Source organism: Tamandua tetradactyla, chromosome 23 (assembly GCF_023851605.1).
Source record: "Tamandua tetradactyla isolate mTamTet1 chromosome 23, mTamTet1.pri, whole genome shotgun sequence".
NCBI classification, from domain to species: domain Eukaryota; kingdom Metazoa; phylum Chordata; class Mammalia; order Pilosa; family Myrmecophagidae; genus Tamandua; species Tamandua tetradactyla.
Genome location: NC_135349.1, coordinates 23,577,796 through 23,587,341, shown reverse-complemented (window position 1 = coordinate 23,587,341; position 9,546 = coordinate 23,577,796).

The following is a 9,546-nucleotide window of genomic DNA, read 5'->3' as shown; positions in this document are numbered from 1 at the left end:
AGAGCCTCTTTTCTTGCTCAGATGTGGCCTCTCTCTCCAGCCAACACAACAACCAAACTCACCACCCTCCCCCTGTCTACGTGGGACATGACTCCCAGGGGTGTGGACCTTCCTGGCAACGTGGGACAGAACTCCTAGAATGAGCTGAGACTCAGCATCAAGGGATTGAGAAAACCCCTAAAATGAGCTGAGATTCAGCATCAAGGGATTGAGAAAACCTTCTCCACCAAAAGGGGGAAGAGTGACATGAGACAAAGTGTCAATGGCTGAGAGATTCCAAACAGAGTCTAGAGGTTATCCTGGAGGTTATTCTTACGCATTAAGTAGATATCACCTTGTTATTCAAGATGTAATGGAGAGTCTGGAGGGAACTGCCTGAAAATGTAGAGCTGTGTTCCAGTAGCCACGTAGCTTGATGATGATTGTATAATGATATAGCTTTCACAATGTGACCGTGTGATTGTGAAAACCTTGTGTCCGATGCTCCTTTTATCAGATGGAGGTAAATACTTTAAGCCACCAGCTGTTACATGGTGCTGTGCTGCAGGAGGGAAAATGCCTGGGGCTGGAAACCAAGGGGTAGAACTGGGAGCCGCCACTGATCAGCACTCCCAAGGACACCCTGAGGAGTTTGTGGTTCCAGTTCCCCAACTTTAGGCCCTGTGAATCTAGAAATCCTCATTCCTAGAGTGGGGAGGGATGCTTCCCGCAGGAGACACAGCAAGAGTCCCCTTGAATTTTGAGCTACAGCCACTGCTTGGTCACTTTTTTCTCCTAGTGCTGTGCCAATAGAGCAGCAGGCAAAGAAAGGAGTTGCCACCTGAAGAGTAATAGACCTGGGGCATGGTGAGGTCATAGGACTGCTACTACCTGATGGAAGCAGGGAGGAATGTTTTTATGACTTTAAAGATCACCTAGAACTTGTAATCAATCAGAATCCTGGAAAAACTAGGTCTGAATGGAGTGAAGTTAAGGGAGAAGCAAGTGGATTTGAGAAGCAACAAGGGTGAACTGTGCAATGCGTGCTGTCAGTGCCCCACCCAGATCCCCTTTACCCCAGTTGCACCATCTCTGGAGAACTGCCTTGTACCCCTCCCCACAGCAGACCTTAGCCTGTGATGGGCCTTAAGGTGGGACTACCTTGGTGGTATCCTTTGTGCTCAAGAGCTTCCTCTGCAATCAAACCAAAGCTAGTCACCAGCTGAGACCACATTCATGCTCAGTTTTTCTCCTTCTCCTGAGAACATTCCTCTAATCACTTGATCAAAAATCCCCAGCTCATATCTCCGGTAGCTGTGCTTCTTGAAAATAATTGTATGATGATATGGCTGTCGCAGTGTGACTGTGTGGCTGTGAGAACCTTGTGTCTGATGCTCCTGTCATCTACCTTATCAATGGACAAGTAAAACATATGGATTAAAAATGAATAAATAATAGGGAGAACAAATGTTAGAATAAATTTGGTAGATTGAAATGCTGGCAATTGGTGGGAGGAGGGGGAGGGGTATGGTATGTATGAATTTTTTTCTGTCTTTTTTTTGTTGCTTTTTCTGGATTGATGCAGATGTTCTGAGACGTGGTCATGATGATGAATATACAACTATGTGATGATAGTGTGAGTTGATTATATAACAAGAATGGAATGATCATATGATAAGAATGTGTTTGTATGTGGTTATGTATCATAAATTAAAAATAAATAAATAAAAGAAAGGGAGGGGTAAGGGGTATGGTATGTATGAATTTTTTTCTGTTTTTTAATTTCTTCTTCTGAATTGATGCAAATGTTCTAAGAAATGATCATGATGATGAATATGCAACTGTGATGTTATTGTAAATAACTGATTATATATGTAGAAACATAATGATCGTATGTTAAGAATGTTTGTGTTTCTTTGTTGTCATATTTTTTTAAAAATTTAAGAATTAATTTAAAAATTAAAAAAAAAAAAATCCCAGGCTCAGGTTCTGCTTCTCAGAAACCTTCCCTAAGGTAAATCCCTTCCTTACAGCATTAAAAAAAAAAAAAAACTTTAGATGCAGATGTGGCCTCACTCTCTCTAAGCCCAACTCTTAAGTGAAATCATTGCCCTCCCCCCTATGTGGGACATGACATCCAGGGGTGAATGTCTCCCTGGCGACCTGGGAGATGACCCCCCAGGATGAATCTGTCCCTGGAACTGGGGGATCAACAATTCCATCCTGACCAAAAGGGGGAAAAGAAGTGTAACTAATAAAGTATCAATGGCTGAGAGAGTTCAAATAGGTTCGAGAGGCTACTTCAGAGGTCACTCTTATGCAAGCTTCAGTTAGACATTGCTACCTGTCATAACTTGCCAAACCTCAACCAAAACCATTCCAGCCAATCCTAAGGAACACCTAGGTCAATATAAGATTCTACAAAGGTTCCAAGAACTTTGTAAGTTCTACAAAGGTAATTTACCAGAAACCTACAATCTCCAGACATGTTCCTGGAACAGATAAACCCTGAAACTTCGAGGGGCCAGCCTCTCCAGAACATCAGCTAGTTCCATCTCCCTACCCCATATTACTGACAGCCCCTTCTAACATGAAAAAATTAGAATGGCCGTAGCCCAAATAACCCCAAAGAATGGGATAGAAAGATAAAAGGTGATGGTGGAGTTATACAGAGAAGATAGGGTTTAACAAACGAATATGATTGCTGAATTATTAAGTTGATATTTCTTTTAGTTTCCAGTATCTTAGAGCAGCTAGAAGTAAAAAACTAAAATTGTGGAATTGTAACCCATACCAAATTCTGAAATCTATCCCACAACTAAATTGTTGTGCTGTGCTTTGAATCTATCGCTTTTTTATATATATGTTATTTTTCACAAAAAAAAAAAAGGAAAAAAAGTCGATTGTAATGGTGAAAAAAAAATTTATTCCTTCTAGCCTCCCATATTCTGGAGCAGCTGAAGGAAAACTGAGAGGATGGTGTGGTAGCCCATGATAAACTCTGGGATCTGTCCTGTAACTGCTTGTTGAGGAATGCTCTAAACATTACTGCCTTTTTCTTTCTTTGCCTTGTATCTATATTATACAAAAAAAAGTTAAATAAATAATAAAAAATAAAAAATAAACTGTAGATGGGTTATGTGGTAGAAAGGGGACGCTTAGATTCATGTATGTCACCAGAAGGAAAGTTAGAGGTTAAAACATGGGAATGTATAACACTGAATCTTGTGGTGGACATTGTCCATGATTAACTGCAAAAATATTACTGTTTCTTTCATGAAAAAATGTAGATGGATTAAAGACCTAAATGTGCAAATATGAAATCATTAAGCAAATATATAGAATATTTTAAAGCTGAGGCTAAGAGAAAGTCTATTCTAAAGTAAGCCACAAAACACAGTACCCATAAAGTAAAAATAAAATGTTGATAAATTTGACTAAAAGGTTGATACATATAACTACACTTTTGTTATTATTATTATAAATGCACCCAAATATTGCTAGTCATTATTGGGGCATGCTTGGATGCAGGTCTTCCTAGCGAAAGAAAGGCAGCAAATCCAAACCTTCAGCTAGAGCTTAAAGGTTGCCCTGGGCTTAGTAAAGTCAGGAAGCTGGACCCATTTTTAAAAAAAGGATGGAGGCATGGGTCCCAGTAGAGGGCTGGTGGTGCTATTTCATGGGGGCTTAGTTTTTCTGTGAAAGAAGAGTTTGGGGAAGATGCAGTATTGTGCAGGGGGGTCACGACTGTACTCACAAATCCTAGATTATGGGGAAAATTGATCCTAAACCCTCATCTCTAGTTAGAGGCCTGAGGCATCCTCCTTATTCTGGGCTAGGCCAGGGATTGTGCATCATAGCTGCCCTGCCTGGAGTTTGGCCTTCAAGGGGGGTTTAAGGCCTGTTTGTTCAATCCAGTTGTGTGATCCTCAATCAACCAATGTGTGTTTTAGAATTTCCCAGAAAGTATTTAATATCATTTGATTCTTCTAATTATGTGTTTGTGTGTGTGTGTGTGTATGATTTTTCACCAATGTAATGCAGTCATTTTGGGACAGGTAATTCATTTATACAGTTCAATATTCAAAAGGGCATATATTCAGTGTAAGAGTTTTGTTCCCTAGCTACCCAGTTCCCCTCCCTGAAGGCAACTGCATTTGCTTATTTCTTCTGGATCCTTAAGGGATATATGATCAAATATATATGTTTCTTTTCAAATATATATGTTTCTTTTCGGGCCTTTTAAAAACAAGTGGTAGCAATCACACACAGTGTTCTGTACCTTACTTTTTTCATGTAACAATGTTGCTGAAAGATCATTCCATGCTAGTCCTTTTTTAATCATAATTATACATATATATTCTAGTTTGACAAGAAAGTGGCTGAAATACATATTTTTAAAAATTTCCAGGTTATATTCTAAATTCATGGCACAATGTAGTCCGTTAAGCTCATATTTTCTATATTTATACTAAACTACAAAACTTATTACAATATATTCTTAAAACTATATATTTCAAAGACTAATGACTCTCTTTTTTATTAAAATGCTACCTGTTTATTATAAAAATTCTAGCAAATAAGAAAAGAACAAAGTACAAAGAAGAAACCAACAAACCAGTATATTTCACCATCCACAAATAACCATTACCATATTAACATTTGGTGAACATAATTCCAGACATCCCATTAGGTAAATAAAGAGATAGGAAAAATTTTATAGTTGTGTGGTCATACTATATGTCCTATTTTAAAACAAAAAACATTACATTTAATTTTACTTGAATTTAACAGAAGAAACAGAAGGGAAACTGATAGGACTGTTCAACTTCAGGTAAATATTTCTTCACTATGAATGACATTATTTCCTATAAGATTAAGAGTAAAATTTCTTCCTATGAAATTAAGAAAAAGATTCTGAAAAACATGGAGGTAACACATTATTTTTAAAATCACAGTTAAAAAAACTGGACACAGCTCATTAAGTATTCAAGAAGCATGATGTATACAACCTTCACTCAAGTGTTCAGAAAATGAATTGATAGATATACAGATGTATAAATAGATAGATGGTTGATATTGTCAGTTATTGATTATATACCAAGAATGGAAGGATCATATGATAAGAATGTTCCTGTTTGTTGTTATATTTAAAAAAATTTGTGTTTGTTGTTATGTTTAAAAAAATTTTTTTAAATAGGTGGATAGATGGATGGATAGACAGATGTTATGGTAAATGAGGTAAAATGTTAAAACTGGTGGATGTGGGTATCTGGAGGGGTAGGCAGAGGTATGTTGGAGTTCTCTGTATGGTTTTGGTATTATTTTAGAAACTATTCTGTAAGTTTGAAGGTATTTCAAAATGCAAAGTTGAAAAAGGTAAACACTGCTAGTTGCTTCCATGGTGTATTAGTCACTCCCATTTAATTCATAATATATCTCTTAACCCTCTGCCCCCTAACATTCAACTTTTATTGGCTATATTATTTTTATTCATTCGTATTTGTAATATTTACTTTACTTTCTATTCTGAAAGTCTGATATCCTCAATTGTTTAATCTTAGTTTGATATTTAGTATTTTCATTGGTAACCAATAGTCTTTTTGTGCTGTGGCCCATCTATTCCTGGGTTCTTTATTCTGACTCATCTTTTAGTAGCAAGACTTCAGCATCAAATAGCTTTTTCAAGAAAGGTTCATGCCCTTCACAGACATCTAGAGAGAAGTTCACGTGTGATCCTAGTCCTGCAGTAACTTAAAGAGAGACTTTCAAAATGTCCAGAGCCCTTGCTGCAGGAACCCACTGAGACCATCGATCCTAGCTCCCATACGGAAGGGGCCATCTATGAAAAGAGATTGGACATTATTTACATTGTAAATTCAAAATGATCCAAGGAGAAATTTCTACTGGCAATGTAAATTGCCAGCAGAACCCCAGCTACAGTTGGACTCAAGAGCCTCCAGGACCACTGGTCAATGAGCACTAAGCAGGTACCCTATAGCTGCCGGAAGCCACACCCATTCCTGGGCAATTCACTTCTGAGACTCCACCAACCAAATCCAGGCAGCTACCTACCCCTCACAGAAGGATTCTGCCCACTTTAGTTTTGGGTAAATCAAACTGCTTTATGAGGATGTCACCATCCCATGTGACAACAAAAAAGCTCCCTCAGTGGGTGTCTTGGAGCCAGAGCTCACCCAGAAAACCCTCTGTATGGTGGCACTATTTCCCCCTACAATCCATCGGAAGCTGTGCTTGTCATTAGGGCTGTTCACAAATACTCCAGTTCTTCTCCTTTCAGTCATGGGCAAAGAATTCCCTTCTCTGCCTCCTTTGCAGTTAGGTATGGCTAAGTCAATAAAATGTGAGCAAAACAGACGTGTCACTTCTGAGCAGAAGCTCTAAAAGCCAGTGGGTGTTTCCTCAAGACCCTTCCATGTGTGATGGTGATCATGGAAGCTCATGTTGAAATGGGGCCACTGTTGGCCTATCAGCATGTGCTGGATTGGCAGCATGAGCAAAAAACAGACCTTTGTTGTTATAAACTATCAAGATTTGGGAATTGTTTGTTAGCCTGCTCTGGCTGATCTAGAAACTATAAACTTCTACAGAGACTCAGAAGAGATTGAGAAGGAAAAGTAACCACTGCTAAAGAAGAGCCTCAGGGTAAATGGACTGCTCCAGCTCCTGACTTCTGCATGCTCATTCCAAGGTGGCAGACAGTTCTGAAAGCAGGAAAGTACCTTCCATTCCTTTTTAGCAGCTTCCTATTGAAGACTGAATGGCCTGACCTATTTCTGAAATTGGTATGCAATATAGGAGACCATCACTGAGTGATCTTAAGCCCTCCTTCCAAAGGTTCTTAAACAAAATGCATAAATAGGTTAACAGAAAACAAACGTCATTTTTGTACAAAGGAAAAAGGGCTCAGGGTGCTATATCCCCTAAGATCACTTATGTGTGGGGTCTGACTGTTGTCTTTATATTTTAATGTCCACGTGGCTGGGTTATAACTTCTTTAGCTCATGTTTTACAAATACAAATAATATCTGCTCATGGTAAAAATTTACAACTGAGAAGTAGTTAAAAAATGAAAAGTAAAAATCTTTACATGTGGTCTCTCATTGACCGACCCACCCAGCTGTGGGTGCTAACATAGTGTAAGAAATGGTCTTGACCCTTAATAGGCTCGCTCAGGCTATCTCAATTGATGGAACGAGGTCATTACATTACATTACGAAGGCAGCAAACTGGAGGGGAAGGGGGGGAAACACCTATGGGGGACTGGTCTTATCCAAACCGGACAGCCGCTGCTCAGCTCCAGCTATTTCTTGTTCAAGGATTGCAGACCCAGTGTTGCTAGATTTCAGGCTTTTTCAAGAAAAACCTGAAATCCAGCTTTGCACAAGTAATTTGTTGTTCCTGCTATTTTAATATGTCATGTGGTCCAAACTAAACACACGAATGGACTCGATTTGATCATTCTACAGCTGATGTAGAGTCTGGGGTTTGAATCCTGACCCTATCACTCGTCTCTTCTGGGGCATTGTGGACATCTTTTCTTTTTATTTGAGCCCCCCTTTCTTCACCTCTAAAATGGGATCTTTCTTACAGGATTCTTGTGAGGCTAAAAGCAGTTAATAACGAGATGAACTCCTCATAAAGCTTACAATCTAGTGGAAGAGACAATAAACGAATCTCATCTGGAAATAAGAGGAAGCCTTCCTTGAGATAGTGGCATTTAAACAGAGAGACCAGGAGTAGTAGTTAATTGGGTGGAGAAGTGGGGTGGAGGTGGGGAAAGGCATTATCAAGGCAGAGGAAATAACTCTAGAGAATGCCCTAAAGCAGTCTTGCAAGCAAAAGGAGACAGGTCTGGGAGTCAAGGATTTCACCACTGATAAAGTGTGAGCCTGAGGCCAGTCCCTGCAAATCTGGGACTTCATACCACACTTCCTTACCAGAAAAACTACACCCACCAGTTCTCAGGGCCCTCAAATCCTCTCCTCCCAAACACAGAAGAGGGAGGGACGCACAGGAGTCTGCCTTGGAGCAGTTTGCCTGAAAGAAGAGAGGAGTTTTCCAGGCAAAGGAGGAGGATTAAATAAGCAGGTAAGAAGGCACAGAGGTGGAGAGGTAGGAAGCAGCCCCATTTTCTTTGGCAGATGAGGTGTCTTGGGGGATGCCGCTAAGGTTGGCTAAAGAGCAGGCAGGGGGTGAGACTGGGCAAGGTGAGGAATTGGGCCGTTTGTACGACCTCAGTCAAATAGAGAATGGACGCCCCCTGGAAGCAGAGATCGGTAGTGGATGCTTGAGGATGCAGGAGGATGGGGTGGGGTTGGGAGTGGGTACTCAAGATGGGGTTAGCCTGCCCGCCACAGTTCTCTTTTCACCGGAGCTAACTCTGTTGGGCAGCATGGATCCCGGGGATCCCAGATCGGCGAGCTGGAAAGGACCACGGAAAAGGAACTATCCATACATGCCCCTGGCAGACCTTGAGTAGGGCACTTTCCTGGACATTGTCTTGCTTAAATCCTAAAATTCTGCTTCGAGGTAGGTATCATTATCTCCATTTTTAAGATAAGAAAGAGCGAGGTTTGGTGACTTTCCCAAAAAAGGAAATTTGACTCCAGAGCATTTCTCCCTGGGGCCCTCACGAGTTGAAGATCCTAGTGCCCTGAGGCTTGGGATCACTGGGTGGGAGGCGCCAAAGCTTTTCAAGGGACATCAGCACAGACGCTCGCATCCTTTGTCGCGACAGTACCGATTACTTTTGCTCTCCCTTAAGAGCCTTCTCTTGAACTATGACGCGAGGCGGACATGATGTGTTCCTGTATTTCCCGGCGGTTATTCTCCTCCGCCGGCACCGTTCCTCATTGGTGACATAAATTGTCCCCCTGGGCTAGGGAATGATGGCTTGGGACTACATTTCCCGGCAGGCCATTCAGAATAGGGTGGTGGAGAGTGGGGGAAAGAAGCTTTCCGTTTCCGTCGACTCACAAATTAGCGTGTCCGCGATGATGCATATTTCAACGGCCAATGTCCTTTTTCTGAAGAGCCAAAGCAGGGACTACGTGCCCCAGAAGGCCCCGGCGCAAAAGGCGACCGAGTAGACTGACATCTTTGCTGTAGTCCTTTCCCCCATTTCCGCAGGGAGTAGCTTTAGCGCGTGGACTACAAATTCCATGTGGCCGTCTCCCCTTTCCTTGAACCGCCATCTTCGCTTAAAACCCCCGCCCCATTTCCTTTCCATTGTCTCTGCTGAAGATAATAGCGGGGGAGCCGGGAAGACTGCAACTCCCGTCGTGCTGTGCGTCGGGGTGGGAGATTTGATGTTACAGGAGGACGAGGTGTCCAAGGTGGTGGAATGAAGCGATGGGGAGAGGCCAGGTGGCCTGCCATCTTTATGGTAGTCTCCTTATTCTCCTGGTTCCGCTATTCTGTAGGAACAAAAGAAGGCTAGAAAACTACTATTCCCATCGCACCTCATAAGATCGACTACCAGTCAGGTGTACGCCCCTCTTCCGCCATCTTGCTTGTAGTCCTCGTTTCTTTTCACCTTTCCAT